Here is a 16,389-nt window from a genome sequence, read left to right as displayed (position 1 = left end):
CAAGATTCCAGGGACGCTGCGCTTAATTTTAAGAATTGTATGACTGCTGTCTCCTCATGGATGGTTCAAAATTACCTCAAACTCAACGGTGAGAAGCCGGAGGTTTTGATCTTTGTGGATAGCTCTAACATCTGGTCCTGCATATGGTGGCCCATCTCCTTGGGCTCCTGTCCCACTCCGGTCTCTCAAGGAAAAAATCTGGGAGTGGTGCTTGACGATGCCTTGGTATGTCTCGTCATGTATAACAGTTGCTACTTGTTCTGGACTTATCAGTGTGATACGAAAGATCTCCCAGTTTTTGTCCACTGAAGCCCGGAAAAGGCTGTTGTGGTCTTAATTTTGGCCAGACTGGACTATTGCAATGCTCTTTATTTGGGAATAGACAAGGGCCAGCTGCATCGCTTACAGCTGGTACAAAATGCCGTTGCTAGGCTTGTTTTGGATCTTCCCAAGCGCTCCTCGGCCTCTTCCGCCCTCAGTTCATTGCATTGGCTTCCAGTGGACCGTAGAGTCCTGTTTAAGACTCTTTGCCTCACCCACAATGCATACTATGGACAGGGCCCGGTGGGCATAAAGAATATTTTCCACAGGTATGCCCCTGCTAGGAATCTCAGGTCAGCTAATAAAAACATGCTTGTGATCCCTAGATTTAAGGAGAGAGGAAAGGGGGGAAAGAGTTTTCTCACATGCAGCGGCAAAGATGTGGAATTCTCTCCCCATCTCCCTCTGGGGTCAACAAGCCCACACTATTTTTCGTAAGACCCTTAAGACCTGGTTGTTTCCTGTAAAGCAAAACTGAGTATGCATGCTGGCTGTGCCTGCAGGCCTGTCTATCCAGAGCGCCTTGATGCCCTTGGGCTTAGTTTGCGCTTTACAAATTTTCTTTCATTCATTTATACAGGTCATTCAGGCTTTGTTCGTCAACTAGATAAAATGATTTATTGTTAACTCACTTGTTGTGAAACTTGGATTGTGGTGGCCTCCTTTACGAATGACACCCAGTTTAAGTAGAGAGACTGCCAAATAAGATCCTCTTCATGCTAATTTGAAGAAAATATGGACTCGAGGAGAAAGCTCAGAGTTGAAAAGTAACAGTCCTATGTACAATGTCATCCACAATGTATTTTGTTGGTTGTTTAAGAGCCATTTTGTGCTCCTGTTGCATGAAATAATGTGTTAAAATAATTGTTAATGAGAGAGAGCATAATTACTAAATATTGGAGTTAACATGAAGATCCACCACTGTAATTATTTTTTGCCCTTCTTTGATTTGCTTATTATAAAAGTTACACCCCTGAGGAAAAATTGGTTGAGGGATAAAGTGATATTCAAGATGCCTTTTTGGGGTGGGGAAGAGAAGATAATTGTGTTTGGATATCAGAGAGCCACTTGAACTGGCTTCTCCGAGAAGCTGCTCCATGGCCCTGTGACATTTCAATCTTTATGGCATTCTACAACCATGACAAACGTCTTCCTTCATCTATACAATACCCCTGACCAGCCTTGAATTTAATTTGAATTGAGTGACCGGCCTGCACAGAATGTACATTTGTCTTTGCACTTTAAATGTTACCAAAAGGAATATGACACTCCTGCCCTCAGATAGTCTCGTTTTATAAACAAAGGAGTTCTTGAGTGGAGGCTTACATGGGCAATGGGATAAACAAAATGATTAAAATGTGATAGATTGATATGAATTTGAAGCAGCAGTATGGCTCAAAGCAGATTTGCTGGAGAATGTTGCTCTCTCACCTCATGAATAATCTCCCTTTGACTCCCATCAACAAATTGGATGGCAGTTAACTAATATTAAGGCATTTGTAACTGCGTCATTATACGTGCATTCATTGTTGCTATCCCACGAGCACTCTGTGTGATGGTTAGAGATGGTACTGGGATATGCGTTTTTCAGACTCTGGCCCTGATTATGCTAATGAGGAGTGGTACAAATGGGCATTATGAAAGATCTTGCCAGTGAAGGTTGATGACTTTTGCCTGCCAGAGCCAGTTCCAAGCGAGTTTAGATTTTTTTGAAAGGCGGCGGCAACTGCAAAGCGATTCCTTTTTTTTTTTTTTTTTGAGGGGCGATGCGTCTCTTGCAATGACGTCTGGCTCTTTCACCACAAGCCAAAAAATCAGAATTAGTTAGTTTTGGATTGAGGTGGAATCACATCAAAAAGTAGGCGGACAACGGTATAGTCTACTTTATGGTGATTTGTAGTGGGGATGGTTGATTGTTCCAGAGCTGTGCTGTAATCTCGGAGGGCCTATTTCACCCCTTGAATGTGGGCCATAAAGGTACCCTTCTCGAAGGGAAGGGCTGGACCTTTTCTTTCAGCATCCTAAATGGAGTCTCATTATTTTTGCAAAACCTCCCTCCTGGTGGGAAAAATGACTGTCATAAGTGTCCCTTGAACCTTTGTCTTCCTCAGTCCATCTTGCACTAGGGTTACTTTTTGCTCCCAGCCTACCAAACCTTTCTGTATAAATTTGGTGTGCTGAGAGGTACCATGAGTATGCATTTGGGCTAAGGGACTTCCAACCGTCGTGTTTGTGGTTTACAAACGACCCCAATGCTCTTGAAGCACCTACTGTCCCATCCTGCAGGAATGCTTCAGACAATTAACAGTGCCGATAAGCAAAAACAACAATTCTATTGGGCGTGAGTATTTTTATCCGCTTGTGAATTGGATTTAGCTGTTAGATTCTTGTCTCTGCCACAAAGCCTAAGGGAGTTAGTCGGTGCCAAGTACAAATTTAACTGTTCATTTAGAATTGCTTCATCATTAAGGTTTTCTTTTGTAACGTATTATTCGCTCTGTTGGCAGTGCCTGCAGTTGAGCTGCTTTGTTCATCGTGCGGTAGGTGTCTGGTCAGTTGTCTGGAGTTAGCCCAGCTTTTGATTTAAGGTTGTATGGGTAGGTTCTCTTTTTAGTGAGGGGTTTGACTACTGCCTCCAGCCTCCTTGAACTGTGATCTATACTATGCTGTCTGACCCTTAGGTCTGCATGGACAACAGGGTACCAGTACCTCATTCTGCGAAGAACAGAAAAGGCTTTGTTCTTTTTTCCTTATTTAATAAGGGATATTGACGGTTACACAAAACCACTGACCGCAAAAAATAAGCCGAACGAGTTAAGTGAAACCACGTTCTGTCCATTATAGCAATAGTTTCTCACTGGTTGCTACTCGCAGAGAGACCCTAAGCTAGCCGTTGAGTTATCTTAATTAATGTCATATTTGGTGCTAAGATATATATACGGGGGTAATAGCTTTAGGATGCCCACTTTAAAACTCTTGAGTTCTAGATTTTTCTGTATTTATGGGACAGCTTCTAATACAAAGCTGTGCGTTCTTGGTGTTGAATTATCTGTATGGCACCATTAGCAGTGCATGGTTGGAGCTTGGTTACATTTTAAAATTGATGTTATGCTAGTGATTTGTATATCACTTTATTCCACCCCGAGGCCTCCACAAAGTACTAGGTACACAGGTGAGATGCCAAAGAGGGATCAAGAGGATCGGTTGGAGGGAACGTGATGCAGGAAATGAAGATACATTGGCACTGTCTATTAAATTTAGCCTCGTAGGGATTAGGAACAACAGATGGGCAAACGAATATAATTTATTCTTAGAACTTTTTTGTTACAATTGTACCATTTTACCGACGAATGCTGCATGCTTGGAGCTGTAAGCTCAATTTTGAGATTTCATTTTCATTTAAATATTGTAATATGTTGTGCATTACTAAGTAGAACGTGCTTGGAGATCAACATACAACTCCTTTAAAGCTGCTAAGGGTAAAGGTATGTCTAAAAATGTAACTTCCGTCTAGAGAGCACAGTGCAGTAAGATTTATTTAAAAACGAATTACAATATAAAAGCCTATACAAAGTTATATGCGTCACTATTACTATTATAACATAATAGAAAGTTATAATACAAGTGTAGAAAAAAGGAAAGGTTCTTATTTTTTTGTTTAAATATTAAAACATAATAGTTCTACCAGTTAAGTTAAGCAAGTGTTCCAGTTGAGTAGTTGTATGCCACATTAAGAAATTTGGTTTAACAATAATTAAAGCTATTAGATATTGATTTAAACCTGTTTTGATTACGGCAGCCCCGAATTAAGGACGCAGATGTTTTTAGAGATTGACAGTTTTTTTTCTTTCTCCTTACATTAGCAATATAGTCTTTGAGCTTTAGTCAGGTTCTTTCAAACACCCTCTGTTTGAAGCATCAGAATGAAAAATGATCTTATTCTTGTCTTCTTTGCCTCCGGATCAGAATTAAGATAAGGCTACCTCTTTATAGTACATGTATCTGGAGCTCATATGATTTGGTTACATCATGAAAACGTATTTCTCTTGAATGCTCAATGCTGTATTCTCTGCTACAATCCTAAATTTGCATGTCCTTTCACCTGAAAGAAAGTGGCCGCCATGAGATCATGAAACTACTGTAGCCTGTTTTGCCTTTAACTGCTCTTTATTTCCCACATTCATGCACTCACTTCTTCATTGATGTAATGTGTTTTAAGAAGCAGAATAACTTGGGACAACACTGTTTTAAAGGAACTTCTGTAGCAGGATTTCACTTTTGTTGCATACTTAATCTTGATGCAAGCTTTATTGTTCTAGAACTCGAGCAGAATATGGTATCAGTGTTGCATGTATGAGACTAATATCTTTTATTCTGAACTTAAATATATTGAAGTGTATTTTAGGATGAAATGCCATCTCTCTAGCTTGGGAAACTTGTGACATTGTGGCTTCTGCCTTGTTTAACCACAGTTGCCTAGAATGAAACCCCCCACTTTTATCCATCATGATCAGTTCAGTAGCGCTCTTAATAGTATTGTGTGAGACCTTGGCGCCATCAGACCTGGTGTGCTTTGGCTGTGAAGTACCTCTAGGTAGAAACCAGACTATAACTCAGGAGTAACATGTAGCCCAGTACTTAAATATGATAAGCTTGTCTATAAGGCAAGCTTAATTCTGCCCTGATCACTGAACTCGTAGGCTGCAACTGCGGATTGGAAATAACAAAGTGCTGGCTCAGTGGAAAATGCAATCAACATACCAAGCAAAGGAAACGTCAACACTCCCTTTGTTAAAGGCTTTTCCATTCATAACACATAGTAATTTCACCTCGTCAGGCAAAGGCCACCAAGAAACACTTTTTAGTATGTTCATCATTTTAGTGTCACTTTCTGAAGTCAGTCGCCAGAATCCAGAGCAGCTGGGAGTACAACCTTTGACACACCGGACATTTTCTTAAGTCATAAAAACTGAATGTACCATTTTGACCAAATCTACCTTTTGATAGACGTGTACTTTGCATATCAATTTACACCACAAGCACTGATGTGAAAGACCCTGACATTCTAGAAACTCATATCTATGCATATGCCATTCGAGTGAAGTGACAGCAGTCCCATTGTCCTCAATTACTGAGTCATATAATGTTATGGTATTTTTTTCTGCTGTTGAAATGTTCTTGCTTCACTGTGCGACCTAGGTAGGTGTTTTTGGTCGAGTTGGTATCAGTAGAGATAGAATTGGATGCCCAAAATTCTATTTCATATTGTGATGCTGCACCTGTAGGTCTTTCTTCACGTGGAATAATCTCATGGCTTTGACAGCACATGCATGTAAACCTCTCTTGTGATTCACAATGCATGTAGATCGATCAGTTAAGTTCACTGTTCTGCTTTTGTTTCGAAGTAGGCCATGGAAGGCACAAACATTCCCGAGGCATTCCAGGAGTTAGCTCATTTGCAGATGACAGAATGTATTTAAGCATTTTTGGGAGCATGCTTTTTCTCCAGTTATTGGTAATATCTTTTTGTAGGGATGTAATGAGGCCTGGTGACAGTTGTGGTTTGGTCACTATGATGTGCTTATTTTGTGTCTTTTATTCATTTATTGTTAGGAATCTGCTGTGTAACATCCTGGATCGATGTCATTATGGCTTCAACGGCTCAAAGGTTGAAAAGGCTTCCTACTGAGTTTTTCCTAAAACTACTCTCTCTTCTACCTCTACCTTAAACACTGTTGGTGCTGAGTATGCCCCGAGAAAAGCTGCATCCACTTTGCTAACAAAAATAATTTAATACGGTGAGAAAATTGTATGTTAAAAATGTATGCAAGAATATTCTGCTCTGAAGCTTGGGGATGCCTGCTTGTACAGTTTTTCCTCTGTGGGTTTATTTGAAGGCTGTTATTAGCAAACTGTGCACTTACGTCTTAATTCTGATGTGAAAACACAAGAGACAGGCTTTCATTGGGCGTTGATGATCACGGGTAATGTTCTTCCTCCCTTCAGTAGTACTTTTGTTCATTTTTTTAAACATCTTTTTATTAACAAATAAACAAAAACAAAGAAAATACATCAGGTGAGGTGAAAACTTCACAGTAAATGAATCCAGTATCGCACATACAGAATCAATAAAACAATATACGATTCAAAGGATCACGGGGATTGCTGCGCCTCTGCCGTTACTCGTCGCGCCGGGGGTGTGCAGATCTCACCACGGTAGCTGTTCCAATCACCCCAGACTTTCCCCCATTTCTCTGGACAACCCCTGGCCACATATACCGACTTCTCCCTGAACATGCACCAATCTAGGTCCTCCGCCCATTTAGTGACCCCGGGAGGTTGGCTAGCTCCCCACAACTGAACAATATTCCGTTTGTCTATCATACATGCTAGCGTCACCCATTGCTTACGATACACATTCAGGTCTGTGGGTTCCCACACATTTAGTATACATCGCCGGGCTTCCGGTCTAATCCTCTCCCCCACGACCTCCGCTATCTCGTCATAAACCTTCATCCAATACTCCTGCACATCTACGCAGTGCCACAGAATATGCATGAAGGTGCCCAGCTCTCCACATCCCCTTCGACACTCACCACCTTCCACTCGCCCCATCCGCACCAATCTTGGCCCTGTAATATACCACCTATGCAAGATCTTTAATTGCACCAGTCGAAGCCTCATCTGAATAGCTACCACCTTCGGGGAGGAAATGGCCACAGTCCAGTCCTCATCGTCAAGCTCTATCCCATCCGCGCTCCATTGCGATCTGACAAGTCCCAGGGGGCTCTCCATATGGTTGATAAGTTTTTTGTATATTAAAGAGATGGTTTTCTCGGGGGAGATGTCCATCTAGCACTCGGTCCTCGAGGGGTGAGGCTTCCGGAAGCTGGGCTCCCCCGGGTATGTGGATTAGGAGGGCATGTCTAATCTGGAGGTAGCGATCATACTCGTTATCATGTAGACTGTACTGTTGCTTAAGGGATTCAAAAGTTTGTATCGTATCACCCCTCCAAACATCTTTGATTCAAGAGATTCCAGTGAGATCCCACTTATCAAATCCCTTGGATTTCCACAAGCTCCCAAGTTTCTCCGAGGTCCACAAGGGGGTGGCCAAGGTCAATTTCCCTTTCCAGGCGAGATATCTATTGGCAGCATGCCACACATGGACTGTGTGTGCCGTTGGGCCAATCAGCATAAACCGCCCGGGCGTGGCATAAAGCTCCCTCGTAATGTCCCCTCCTGGCGCCTGTTCTCTGTCCATGGCGTACACCGGGTCTCCGGGGGTCCCGTACACGACATGGTTCACCGCCGCAAGCTGCAAAGCCCAATAATACTTTCTCAGGTGTGGCAATCCAATCCCGCCGTCGTACCCTGGGAGAGTGAGCTTGTTAAGGCTATTCGGGGTCTCCCGTCCCAGAGGAGCTTCCTCTGAAGGGCTTCTATTTCTTTAAAATAGGATACAGGCACCGGGTCCATTGTGTTCTGAAGGACGTATAAAAATCGGGGGAGTGCCATCATCTTAAACAACACTGCCCTACCAAGTAAGGACAGCGGGAGTGCCCTCCAGCGCTCCACATCTCTTTGGAACCGGCTCAAAGGGGAACTCAGATTATTGGCATAGCGCAGTTTTGGGTCAAGTGTTACGTACATACCAAGATATTTAAATCCCACGACGACGGGGTCACCCACGAGGACGGAGAGCACCGACTTCGACCAATTTATAGCGAATCCGGAATACCTACCAAATATGTCAAGAATATCCAGAAAATTACTCAAAGACGCCCTGGGGTTATAAAGATAGAGTAGGATATCGTCAGCGTAGAGTGAGATTATATCCTCCCACTCCGACATCCACCGCAAGCCCCGTATTGACCGATCCCACCGAACCCATGCCGCCAAAGGCTCCAATGCAAGAGCAAAGAGAAGCGGGGACAAAGGACATCCCTGTCTCGTGCCTCTCCCCAACGGAAAGTCAGCCGATTTTACAGTTGTTCACAACCACCCTGGCCAAGGGATCAGTGTATAGTAAGCGTACCCAACCAACAAACTCTGGTCCAAAGCCAAACTTTATCAATACCGCAAATAGGTAAACCCACTCCACCCTATCGAATGCCATGGTGGCATCCAACGACACCAGGACCGCAGGCTCGTGTATCCTTGGGGAACCACTCAGGATTCCATGTAACCTATGTAAATTCAGGGCCGTGCCACGGCGCGGCATGAAACCAGACTGAACGGGGTAGTACTTTTGTTCTTAGAGTAATTTCTCAGTCTGAGGATCTCATGTGGTCTGTACACCTAGATACCATCATTTTAGAACTGTCTAGAGAATTGGAAGTCAGGAGCACTAGATCAGCATTGGTTTCCTAAATTTCTACCATCTTGACATCCTATACTTTTCTTATGTTGGCTAAATTACCCAGAGCTAATAACCACGTTTGACTTTCTGAGATTCTTCTATACCATTCACCCTTAATCCATGTCCCTTTTTTGAAGATAGTAAGTAGCACAATACACTAAAGCTAAAAGTTGTGAGCAGTTGCAGACTTTGGATTCTCAGTAATCCTTCTAACTACGTTTATATTCCTTCTAATATACCATATGATATATTATCAGGTCAGTTAATATATAGTGGGAACAATTTACATGAATGTCATTGTGAAACACATTTGAAGCCTCCAAGCCTAATAACTGCCGTTCGGATACCTTATTTTCTGCAGGAAAGCTCTGTGTAGTAAACACAGATTATTCTTATGAGACAAGCTGATGTAAGGCAGGCATGGATAGCATCAACGAAATGAGACGGGGACAAGAAACATGGAATGATAAAGTACAACATTCAGCAGATCCAGATTACTTCATCTACACTATGCACTGGTACAGTTGTGAAGCTAAAGGGATTGTATCTGGGTCCTTTCTGTACATAAAGTACTGGGAGTTTGTTGCTGCATCTCATCTAGTATAAAATAGCAGTGTAACCTGGTTCCTCGAATTGTTGCATTGTGCACTGTCAAGGGTTTGAATGCCTTTTTCTTGCTTCCTTTTGTTGCCCCTGGGGAATCGTGAACTTGTGCCCCATGCACTTATTCAGCAGTATGCCACCACCTGTAACAGTAAGTTTAAGAACAACATAGAAAGCTGATAACCCAAGGTTTCCAAAGAGCAGCACGATCATGAGCTAGTTATTGGCAGAACGATGGTGTGAAACAAGGTAGCAGCTGAAACGGAGGGCACTTATATATGGGAGAAGGAGCGGTAGACCCAGGGCATGATACGGATTGGGCAAAGTTGATAATGCAATACACAAGTAAAATATGCTTGGGAAGGAGAATATGTAAATATAAGTTTTGTGTATTCTGCCATGGACAGAGTCAAGTTTCAGATTAGTTAAATAAAAGAACCATGTCCGTTTAGTTCCAGCATTACTGTTGGTTTGTGCATTGTTTCTTAAGAGTCTTTGGGGACTATTCTGTCCCAGATTGTGGAAGTTCTCCTATTAATTATGCTAGAGTTGTTTCAGAGATGTGAGTAAGACAGGTCATTAAGGCTTTTATATCGGTTTTAACATAGCCCAGCAAGACCACGTTTGTGGTTTTTTTTCTGCAGAGATGGGCACCAAAATTAATTAGCGCATAGAATCCCCCTTGGCAGGTTGTATTTATATCAGACGAAGTTGATTTCTCCTTGTCTTTTAAAATGTGTCATTTTCTAACCTGTGTACAAAAACATTATTAGGAGAAACCCAGAGATCTTAATGCAAAATTGTGTTTTATGGTTCAAATGTATTTATTACTAGAAATGCGACACAGTCATTATAAAGAATAGAAAAACAGCCTATCAAATTTTAACTCTCAAGGTGAACAATTACCGTTTCAAAGAGGGAAAGGTGTCTTTGCTGACGATTCTAGATAAACATTTCTCTGGTATTGAATTCAAACTTTTACTCGACCACCCAAAATTAGGCCCGGAGGTCTGGTTTAGCTCTTTGATCAATTGTAAGAGGGCCCTTTTACCCGGTGGCAGCTCTACGTGTAACAATCTATTGTAATGAATTCTTTATGCCCACTTTTAGCTGTCACTCAAGTTGAAAAAATCCATCTTCTTTCCCTCTCTGCCGCCTTTTAAATTTTTTTGTTTTAGCTGCTATCAGGATTTCAGGGTCTGCTGTTGGTTTCCAAAAGCAGCACTGAACAAAGACTCTGCCGATGTAATGGAATACTCCTCTCAACGTGGCCTGACAACCAGTAAGTCCTCCCCACTGGAGACAAGCCCAGCACACTCCTCACCGTTAAGACATTATTAATGGGCCAGAGCCTCGTGATAGGAGAATAGCTCCATTAGACAAAGGGTTTCTCCAGCTTGCCCCTTCTTCCAATTACCACTTCACTGGTACCATCAGATGGCCCCATGTCCAGCATAAACCATGGTGCTTCTCGTCTGTCACCCCGGCTCTACATGGTGAAACTCTACACTCCCCAGCGTTCCCAATTGTTCCTCACTCCCAGATCTTCAGGAGTTACTGTCTTGAGGTTTTACCACAAGTGCTGAATGATTCGCAGTACTGGATGGCCATAGGTTTAAGCGGACAGTCATAATCACTGTTGTTGTGACCCAGTTGTTTCTCACACATTTTTGACCGCATGTAGATGTAGAAATGCTGGGGTCCAGTCTGAAGCTCGCTCATAGCACAACCATCGTGGAACCCTGCTGGTCATGCTCACCCCCTAAATTATCTTTTAAATCCTATCCTTATTTGCAAAAGGGTATCCTGGTGTATGGGAATCTCCCTGTAAAACTGTCTTTAAGTCTTCGCCTATTGACCAGTATTAATGCCACCAACAAGCTTAAAAATTGCTCATTGCATACAGCTTCCCTAAAATGCCCTTTCAGGATAACCCCCAGGAAAAAGTATAAAATAACCATTGAGCTTTGTGGAGTGTTAAAGGTGTTAAGAAATGTTCCTTCTAGGTATACGTTTATACAATATATACTTTTATTGCAACATCACCCTCCGCATGCTTCGCAAGATCTACAAATGGATCCCGACCGAAACCAGAAGAACAGTGACCCATGCCCTCGTCAGCAGCAGGCTGGACTACGGCAACGCACTCTACGCAGGAATCCCGGCCAAACACCTACGCCGGCTGCAATGCATCCAAAACACCTCCGCCGCCTGATCCTCAACACCCCTCGGCGCAGCCACATCACCCCCCCACCTAAGAGACCTGCACTGGCTCCCCATCAAAAAGAGGATCACCTTCAAGCTCCTCACCCACGCACACAAAGTGCTCCACAACACCGGACCACCCTACCTTAACAGTAGACTCAACTTCTACACCCCCGCCGCCAGCTCCGCTCAGTCAGTCTCGCCCTCGCCGCCATCCCGCTCATCCAACTAAAGACCTCCGGCGGCAGATCCTTCTCCTTCCTCGCCGCTAAGACCTGAAACACCCTCCCTTCCAATCTGCGGCAGACCCAAGACCTCCTCACCTTCAGAAGGCTCCTCAAGACCTGGCTCTTCGAACAGTAGCTGCACCCCCCCTCCCCCAGCGCCTTGAGACCCTCATGGGTAAGTAGTGCTTTCTACAAGTTTACTGATTGATTGATTGATTGGTTATGCAATACTTGAATAAAAAGTAAAAAAAAAAAATATATATATATATATATATATTCAATGAAAAAACCATAGGTTATAGACCATATATAGTTAGGGATTAGCATTTAAAAAACCTTATTTTATTTGCACAAAACCATTGAAATTCCATATATAGTTAGTTGCACTAACTATATATCGCGGACCCGCAATCCACTGCTAATGATGTCACATATTACATCATTCATGACATGGTCAGTGACATCACTGATGACATCACTGATGACATCTCAAATGACATCACTGATGACATCACTGATGACATCTCAAATGACATCACTGATGACATCACTGATGACAACACCCAGTGACTGTATGTTTCTGTAAAGTTAAAATATGTCTTACATATTGAAGAATGAGTGGATGTATAAGTGTCTGGATGAACGATTTAGTAGGTGCATGACTGACTGTATGAGAGAATTATTAAATGTGTCTCACTGAGTGCATGGGTTAGTGATTAAAGTGTCTTAATTTGGCAATCATTATTTATGTTGTTCTGTAAACTGCTGCATGTTTAAATCAGTAGCTATATCAGAAACTATATGGGTTATTGAATGGTTGCCCAAGTATTTGTATGGGAGACTGAGTATGTGTGTAGGTGGCTGGGAGGTGTATAACTCAGTGCATAGATGTGTGAGCAGTTGATTCCCTAGGTGTATGGGTTCAAAAGTGCATGTAGAAACAGCTGTATGGACAGTTGACTGTGTGCATGAGTATATTGGTGAGTGAATGGATATCTCAGTGCTACATGTCAAAGTAAGTACATATGTAAAACACACTCCATGTGAGAGTTGACATATATAAATAACTGAACATAAGAGCCAGTGAATGTGAGAGTGGCTGTATGAATCATTGTGAACTTGTATCAAGGATTGTATAAGAGAGTAAATATGTGTTAGTATATGTTTGAATAAGTAAGGTGTGTATAACTGTATAGTTGAGGAAATGGAGATGTGATTGATTCTTTGCATGACTGACTAGGTGTGTGAGTAACTCCATGGATGTGTGACAGTCTGTGAGTGCCTGTTTACACTGAGTGTATCTATGGTTATATTAGAGTCTGAAGATGTATTATCACATAAATGATATCATCAGTGATGTAATCAGTAATGTCAAATGAGATGTCAGTGATGTCATCAGTGATGTCATTTGAGATGTCATCAGTGATGTCATCAGTGATGTCATTTGAGATGTCATCAGTGATGTCATCAGTGATGTCACTGACCATGTCATGAATGATGTAATATGTGACATCATTAGCAGTGGATTGCGGGTCCGCGATATATAGTTAGTGCAACTAACTATATATGGAATTTCAATGGTTTTGTGCAAATAAAATAAGTTTTTTTAAATGCTAATCCCTAACTATATATGGTCTATAACCTATGGTTTTTTCATTGAATTTTCAAGGTTTTGTAAATGCAAATTCCTAACTATATATGGTCTATAACCTATGGTTTTTTCTGTGAATTTCATTGGTTTTTTAAAAGCTAATATCTATAGCTGTAAAATATATTCTTCATTAAGTGACGTATCACGTAGCCCGTGAGACGCCTCATGATGCATCGCATAACCGTGACGTATCGTCTCTGCAGCGCAAACCAAACCCAAAACGTAAGCGCGCCAGAACACGCTTAAAGATATATATATATTTTTTTAACCTTAATTAGACAAAATCCACACGTGCACATATCACAAACGTTCAAAAAACACAATATGTCGGACTCCCGTTACGCTGCCGGTTAACTGCCCGGTTAACGTACCAGGAAGCACCTTTACCGCGAAAAATCGCAATTTTTTTTTTCTTTTGCCCCGCAGGGAACTTTAATAGCCCCCTCATCAATCCTAGGGGTTCAGGAGGGGTCTGCCTTACCCCTTTCATTCATTTACACCTTTTTTTTTTCCACCTCTTGTCTCTCGATCCCACAGAGAGACAAGATGGCGGCCGCTCCAGACTGTTTACAATGATAACAGCCAATCAGCTTCTCCTCAGACTCCCGTTACACTGCCGGTTAGCTTCCCGGTTAGCTGCCCGGTTAGCTGCCCGGTTCGCGTACCAAGACGCGTCTCTACGGCGAAAAAATCGGATTTTTTTTTTTTGGGCCCCGCGTGGCTCTATAATATCCCCCTCATCAATCCTAGGGGGTCAGAAGGGGTCTACCTTGCCCTCTTTCCTTCATTTCCCCCTTTGTTTTGGCCTCCTCTTGTCTCTCGATCCTACCGAGAGACAAGATGGCGGCCGCTCCGGACTGTTTACAATGTTGACAGCCAATCAGCTACTCCTCAGACTCCCGTTACACTGCCGGTTAGCTTCCCGGTTAGCTGCCCGGTTAGCTGCCCGGTTCGCGTACCAAGACGCGTCTCTACGGCAAAAAAATCGGATTTTTTTTTTTTTTTTTTTTGGGCCCCGCGTGGCTCTATAATATCCCCCTCATCAATCCTAGGGGGTCAGAAGGGGTCTACCTTGCCCCCTTTCCTTCATTTCCCCGTTTGTTTTGGCCTCCTCTTGTCTCTCGATCCTACCGAGAGACAAGATGGCGGCCGCTCCGGACTGTTTAGAATGTTGACAGACACCGGAGGGCCAATCAGCTTCGCATCGCAAAGTTCCGATACGCGAAAAGTTCGCTAACCGGATCGCTGCCCGGAGCGCTGTTACAGATATATATCTTGATTTAAACGTTAATTTCTCAAAATCCACTGAAGCACATATATTGAGACCTAGCAAAGGCACATCGGGCTAACAGTCCCTACAATTTTGCCAAGTTTCGTGGAAATCCATTCAGCCGTTCGGGCTAAAAGTGAGTCCAACCGCCCTATGGAAATTAACATGGGAAAAACGCGTTTTGGGACCCCCCTTTTTTCTCGGCCCCCCCTTGACGAACCCCCCCCAAATTTTCAGGGGCTGCTCAGAAACAAAATGTGCCATTTTCCTGAAAATTTCAGCCAATTCCGTCCACAAACGCCAAAGTTATTAGACATAGAATTTTCAAAAGTTCCATAGAGAAAAAATCCTAACTATATATACCTACTGGCTATCGCCAGTAGGTAATATATATATATATATATATATATATATATATATATATATATATATATATATATATATATACATATATATACATACCGTAAAAGAGAAAATCATCAAAGGTCCTACAGGCCTCAAGAAATCTATGCGCCTCCTTCTATGGCGAGTCATATTTTATCAGGGCGAGCTAGTTTTAGGCCCTTTAGCCTGTGGCGAGCTAACAAGCAACAGATGTTCGGTTTAATCAGACAGTGAACGAGCAATAAAGATGTCTTTAAATCTTTTTTTCTCTTTTCATATTTGTTCTGCGTTCAGGGAGAGGTTAAAATTCAGTTTATGTCTTAAAATTACTTTTCTTTCTCTGACTGCAATATTAGAAGATTTTGTAGAGTAAGCTGTCTGACAATCATGCTATACAAAGATTGTGCAATGAAAGGCTGTAGAATGTCAATTTTTTGTTCTAACACAATATTTAAATAGCTTGTAAGTGAACTGTACAAACAATTTGAAATATATTTCAGTAGTTATTAAAACATATTTTTTGTAATCCTGTGTGATGACCTAAAAGATCTGAATAGGCTAAAAACAAATCACATCATTTTATTTGGTGATGTGCAATATTTTAGCTGAAACCTAATTTCCACAGATTGTTTACATGATATATAGTTTTATCAGTAAAACTGCATTATTGGGAAGGTTTATGTCAATTTTAATGGAAAATGTGCAGTTTGTAAATGACAGTGAACTACTGCATCATGCTTTTGTAATATATTTATTAAAAGTAGGTTTTAAGCATGAACTAAGAACTATTCCTGCCCCGTCCTGATGGCAATGCTATTAGTGAAATAAGAGGTAAGTCAGGGGTCATGTTTACCCTACATGTGGGCTACATTCTTATTATACATGGAGCAAATATTTTGTGTATTGAATCAAACCAAGGAGTTTTTTGTTCAGCAGAAATGCTGAAGTCCCATATTTGAAGGTGCACACAAATGTGATAATGTTGAACTCACATATTTGAAGGTGCGCACAAATGTGATAATGAAGAAAAAAGCAGCTCTGTAAAATAAAATATTTGCCTAGAATCACACAATTTGAGACCAGTTTAAGTGTCAAGTACATTAGAGTTAGGGTGAGTAGATTATTCAAGATACTAGATCTGCAGGCCTAGTAACATTTTTATGATTTTTTGAGGCCTGTCCTATGTTTGATTGACTTTGAATACATTCCACTTTTGTGCACTGTCCCTGTCTCAGTGTGCTTTAGATTTCAGTTCTTGACACTTTTCTCGTAAATAACGCTTAGGGATGATCACTCAAAACTATTTGTAACATTCACTTTACATCCTGTCCACTTCTTACCAATGCTACTGGCTGAGTGTACTTTA

At 41.9% G+C, this 16,389-nt stretch overlaps 1 protein-coding gene across 3 annotated transcripts in view; it reads left to right on the top strand.

Moving 5' to 3' along the window:
• KIAA1958 (KIAA1958 ortholog) overlaps positions 1 to 16,389 on the top strand; it is a 354,519-nt gene that overhangs the window by 15,986 nt on the left and 322,144 nt on the right. For 2 of the 3 annotated variants that reach the window (XM_086962055.1, XM_086962053.1), the window contains exon 3: positions 5,935 to 6,119. The gene's annotated coding sequence lies outside the window, so the exon portion shown is untranslated. Of the gene's footprint in view, positions 1 to 5,934; positions 6,120 to 9,129; positions 9,202 to 16,389 lie in introns of those variants that run through there. The other variant, XM_086962054.1, reaches the window with a different exon arrangement.

Source organism: Lissotriton vulgaris, chromosome 3_1, assembly GCF_964263255.1.
Source record: "Lissotriton vulgaris chromosome 3_1, aLisVul1.2, whole genome shotgun sequence".
Classification (NCBI taxonomy): Eukaryota; Metazoa; Chordata; class Amphibia; order Caudata; family Salamandridae; genus Lissotriton; species Lissotriton vulgaris.
Note: the sequence above shows the minus strand (reverse complement) of the source record. Positions and strands in the feature narration are given on the sequence as shown.